This window comes from Dendropsophus ebraccatus, chromosome 15 (assembly GCF_027789765.1).
Source record: "Dendropsophus ebraccatus isolate aDenEbr1 chromosome 15, aDenEbr1.pat, whole genome shotgun sequence".
In the NCBI taxonomy this organism is placed as follows: Eukaryota; Metazoa; Chordata; class Amphibia; order Anura; family Hylidae; genus Dendropsophus; species Dendropsophus ebraccatus.
Window position 1 is genome coordinate 75,708,897 of NC_091468.1, and position 6,011 is coordinate 75,714,907.

Below are 6,011 nucleotides of genomic sequence, written 5' to 3' on the forward strand. Positions count from 1 at the left end.
ATCATTGTCTTTTAACATGTTTAAAACTGATCAGTGCGTATAATAGGGATGTGCGCCCAATAGCTGATGATAAAGTTTATACTTACCTGTCCCCACTCCCCGGTGTCGTCCAGGCTTCTCCTCGCAGCAGATGCTGGTACGTCTGAAGCCGCCTCTGAAGTGACCAAAACGCTATGGAGACAGTACTTGATATGAAGACAAACAGGATCCTTTATTCACATCCTACTATGCAACGTTTCGGCTGACACTGCGAAATCATAAAGTATAAAAATCATCCAAAAACATGTGATCGTGAGCTATAAACAGTGATACATATAATTAGAGAATATATATATATATATATATATATATATATATATATATATATATATATATATATATATATATATATATATATCCAATGAATAACATACAGAGATCCACTAAACAGGAGCAAAACTATATGTCGCTGCTCTAGGGGAGGAAGTCTTAAAAGCTAAATCGCCACAAAAAGTGGGTTCTAGCAAAAAAGACTGCATACCAATCCAATACAAAAAATACCAAAACCACTGAACTAGAAAGTTACTAAAAGATACAAAGAATTTTTTTAATTAAAAAAGCAATGCACAAAATTAATACATGCTTGATGATCAGCGACAAAACATTAGAAACACCACGAGAACACAAGGGATGCTGAGTAACGTGGACGGCTCCTGTAATACTTGTATCTAAAGTACCGGGATAAATACACAGGAAACCCTCAATGGTAACACATGTATGTAGAATACCACAAGCAGTCATGGAGTTATACTAATATATATATATATATATATATATATATATATATATATATATACAGTGGTGCCTTGGATTAGGAGTATAATTTGTTCCAGGATGGCGCTTGTAATCCAAATCACTCTTATACCAAAGCAAATTGTCCCATAAGAAATAATTAAAATGCAGACTGCAAGCTGCAGTCACAAGATTGGTAGGACAGTACGCCTACGGCCGATTTACGCTCCCTGGGGATTTCCCAGCAGAGCACGCACCAGTGACCTCGCGTGAGCTGGCGGCCCTGTACTTCCTGCGCACACTGAGCTCGTTGGTCATCCAGAGGGAGTGCGCATTGGCCGGGGACACTGCAGAAGGCGAGAGCCACGGTGGGGGATCGAGATGTTGGGTGAGTTGGCGGGCAACTGTAAGGTGGGCCATCTATTAGGGGCAGCATAAGGGGGACATCTGTAAGGGGGGCCAATCTATAAGGAGGGCGCATAAGGGGGACATAAATGAGGGGACAATCTATAAGGGGGGATGTATACGGGGGATGGACAAGACGGGGCCATCTATAAGGGGGATAAACAACACGGAGGGGGCATTTATAAGGGGGTGGACAACACGGGGGTCATTTATAAGGAGGAAAACACAGGGGGGCATCTATAAGGGAGGGCTACAAAAAGGGGGGCCATATACTATAGGGGGACTTCACAGAGGAGCTCTCTCTAGGAGATGCACATGGGGCCATCTATATGGAAGACTGAACAAGGGGTCATCTATAAGGTGGCTACATAGAGGGGGGGGCATATACTATAAGGAATACACAGAGGGGAACCATCTATAAGGAGGCTACACAGAGGGGGGCATATACTATAAGGGGGATCACATAGAGTCAGCCTATCCACTAAATGAGGGTGTAAAGGGGCCAATACAGATGGGCAGTTTGTAGAGAGATGAGGATGGTGCCAGTGTGAGGAGCCTAATATGTTTGTCTGGCAGATTCTGTTGATTTGTGGCTTTGAGAAGTTCTTATAATGGCCCAGGGAAGCTGGAGAAGAGGATGAAAAGGGAAGAACTCTGATCAGAGAAGACGTCCCATGTGAGTCACCTGATGTAACTGCACTGTAGTAGTAGCTGTGTGTATGGCTGGAGGGGAAGTAGTAGCATATCTCCCAACTTTTTGTATGGCCAAAGAGGGACACTTGTGGTTCACCGCGGACCAGATTACGAATTTGTGTCAGTAACTGTCTGCATTTGCAGTGACCCACTGTCATATGTGTCATATCGCTTAATTGTTTTCGGATCCTTAACACCTAGAGATGTGTCTATGGGGGGCCATAGAAATCAATGAGTCTGCATGTGTGAAAGGGGCCATAATGTCACACGATTCATCTGAATATGACAATTTATAGGATCCAACTTGCAACACATGATGGAATAATCTGTAAGTTTGGGTCTATTATATGGGAAGAAGCCAGACACCATTATTAATGCAAATCTTATACCTAGGTCAAAAAGAGGAACATGTAAGGGGCAAAGAGGGACTTGGCTCAAAAGTAGGGACTCGGGAGGTATGGTAGTAGTTGTGTGTATGGCTGGGAGGTGAAGTTTTGCACAGGGCGCCATCTACCTTAAGGCCGGCCGACTGTACAGTATAGCAATCAGCATGTGGTATATAATGTATAGTAACTGTATAACCCTGATAACACAGCAGCAGCTGGATATGTGATATATAAGTTACTGTACAGTATAGCAGCATGTGGTATATAATGTATAGTAACTGTATAACCCTGATAACACTGCAGCAGCTGGATATGTGATATATAAGTTACTGTACAGTATAGCAATCAGCATGTGGTATATAATGTATAGTAACTGTATAACCCTGATAACACAGCAGCTGGATATGTGATATATAAGTTACTGTACAGTATAGCAATCAGCATGTGGTATATAATGTATAGTAACTGTATAACTGTATAACCCTGATAACACAGCAGCTGGATATGTGATATATAAATTACTGTACAGTATAGCAGCATGTGGTATATAATGTATAGTAACTGTATAACCCTGATAACACAGCAGCAGCTGGATATGTGATATATAAGTTACTGTACAGTACAGCAGCATGTGGTATATAATGTATAGTAACTGTATAACCCTGATAACACAGCAGCTGGATATGTGATATATGTTACTGTACAGTATAGCAGCATGTGGTATATAATGTATAGTAACTGTATAACCCTGATAACACAGCAGCTGGATATGTGATATATGTTACTGTACAGTATAGCAGCATGTGGTGTATAATGAATAGTAACTGTATAACCCTGATAACACAGCAGCTGGATATGTGATATAAAAGTTACTGTACAGTATAGCAGCATGTGGTGTATAATGTATAGTAACTGTATAACCCTGATAACACAGCAGCTGGATATGTGATATATAAGTTATTGTACAGTATAGCAGCATGTGGTATATAATGTATAGTAACTGTATAACCCTGATAACTCTGCAGCAGCTTGTAGATACAGGATGGAGCTGCAGATCCCCATAATGCAGGAGTGTAGTACAACGGGCTAGAATAGAGAAGCAGGCACATATAGCGGAGTGTGAGTGCAGGCACATTATAGCAGGAATGGAGAGGATGGGGAAACACAAGGACAGAGACTGCAGGGAGCAGGAAAGAATGAGCAGGACAGATGTGGGCACAGTATAGCAGCTCTCTCTGCCTGGGGTTAGAGGGGTTACAGCCATGAAGAGATTACCTCCACAGTCCTGTCCCCTGATGTAAGCCCCAGCCTGAAGTGGATCTGCTATGATTTGGAAGGTGAAGGCGACTTCCTGGGTCAGAGTACAGGGCTGTAGACCCCGCTATGCAGACCATACCCCTCCCCCACTCCCCCTCCCACCCAGTACAGGGAGCTCTTACACCAAAGCAATGCTCTTAATCCAAGTTACAATTTTGAAAAACTGTGAGCTCTTCTTGCAAAACGCTCTTAATCTAGGTTACTTGTAAACCAAGGTACCACTGTATACACAACCAAATATACACAATTATATATATATATATATATATATATATATATATATATATATATCATGTGCTTGATTACCAAAATGTGACAGTTATACTACTATACCAATCAGACACGCTCCTCTAACATGGCGATCCTGTACATGACAATCACTATGGCTAGAGCACAGTGTGACAGCGTTGTGAATTCTATCACCTCCGATGAGGCACAGCATAGGGTAAACTCGCCATAGGCAAAAGTACACTTGTGTTATAGACCAACAGTGATGTGAATTACCGGTCCTATGTGGTATATATATGTCTTTAGCGGTATGCACCACATGAGACATCTTCTCGGAGTCAGTGCCCCCCCCCCCCCTTCCATCTCCATTTGGTCATTCCACTTTTTCCACAGCATCTGGCAGAGAGGAGAGAGTGCCGCAACCTGTGGTTGGTTGAATGGCTCGTCACTTCTAATATGGCTTCAGACTTGCCAGCGGCGGCAGCGCTGAGCAGGTAGAGAACAGGAAGACACCGGGGAGCATTGACAGGTAAGTAAAACTATTAAAGCAAGGGCTGCATGGCCATCGCTTACACTGAATGTTGGGTCGTGTAATACTCTACTGGAATAAGTGTTTCTTCACTGTAGAAATTGATAAGACTTAGGTAAGGTCAGTTTCAGTGATCCGGAGGGTTCATTGATCAGCTAGTTAAAAATAAACTTGCTTTTGGATATTGCTTATTGTCTCTCTTTCTGAGGTGATATTTTTATCTGGTAGCAGCATTATATAATAACAATAGCTGGAGCCTCGTGTTCACCCATAATGCCCTAAATAATAACCTGGAATTTCTAGACGCTATTATGTTCCGACAAGATTATGATTAAAACCTTCTTCAAGCCCATTGATGATTACAGATATTCCTTGTGGAGAGTTCAGACGCCGTCTATAAGAAACAACACAAAATCCTCACAAATAGATTTATCCTGAAGAAATGGCTGTGTCTCTCATCAGAAACTCACCAGCTAAATTTCTTGGCCAGAAACAACTCCTCCAACCTGGCAAGAGCAAAGTAAAAACCACTGAGTTTGGGCGGAATCTCATAACCACTTTCTCTACAGATCATGAAGCCATTACATTGATTCTGGATAAATTCTGGGACATACTTAAAGGGTTAGGGTATAAACATCGGCACCTCCTGTCTTAAATGGTCAGCCTTCGCAGATGATATACTGCTGTTTATTTCTAATCCTCCAACATCTCTAGACAATACACTCTCTGATATTCACTCCCATGGTTCACTCTTCGGTTTTATGATCAACATTAATGCTGAAGGTACCATCAGGGCCGGGACAAAGTGTAGGCAGGGGTAGGCGATGGCCTAGGGTGCCAAACAGCAGGGGGCGCCACCAGGCCGAACCCCGAAGCAGCACACAGGAGGTGATTACATCAGCCCCCTGCCGGGAGATGCACAGGCCTGTCGAGTCCTCAGCTGCTGCTGCTGCCGTACATAGGAGGGGGGAGGGGCGGCTCCCTGCCGGGACACTGCTCTGGCATAGCTTCCACAGCCAGGAGGCGTCTGACCTGCTCCAGGACACCAGGGGGCACGTTACTCACATCCCCTGCTGCGCCATTTGCCTTCTCTGCCTAGGGCACCAAAACTCCTTGTCCCGGCCCTGGGTACCATCAAGGCCTTCCTGGGCATTGTCTTATAACTTTAAGTGGAACACCACAGTGCTCCCTTATCTAGGAGTGTCAATTACCAGACACCTGTCCCAACTGTACTAATACAACATAATTTCCTTTCAAAAATACTTAGAATCCCAACTGAGTGCCTGGACACACTTTACTCTCTCCTTTCTGGGGAGAGCAGAAAGTGATATTCCCCAAACTGCTGTATATATTCCAGTCCCTGCCACTAATACCCCGCCCCAAGGACATAAAAATCCTAAATAACCTTTTCCGCAGTTTTATCTGGAATAACCGTAGACCAAGAATAGGACTTCACATCTTACAACAACATAAATCAAACAGAGGAATCAACTTTCTATCTCCCTGTAGTCTGGCGACACAGCTACGGGTGGTGGGTGACCGGATAACTGGTTTTTTTCTTTTTTTTTTTTAAATTCTTTATTTAAGTTACGTTATACTTTATTTAAGTGGTTACACCAGGGAATGGCAACAACGCCAACACCAAATACAATCAGAATATACATTTAAAAAAGCATACGAAC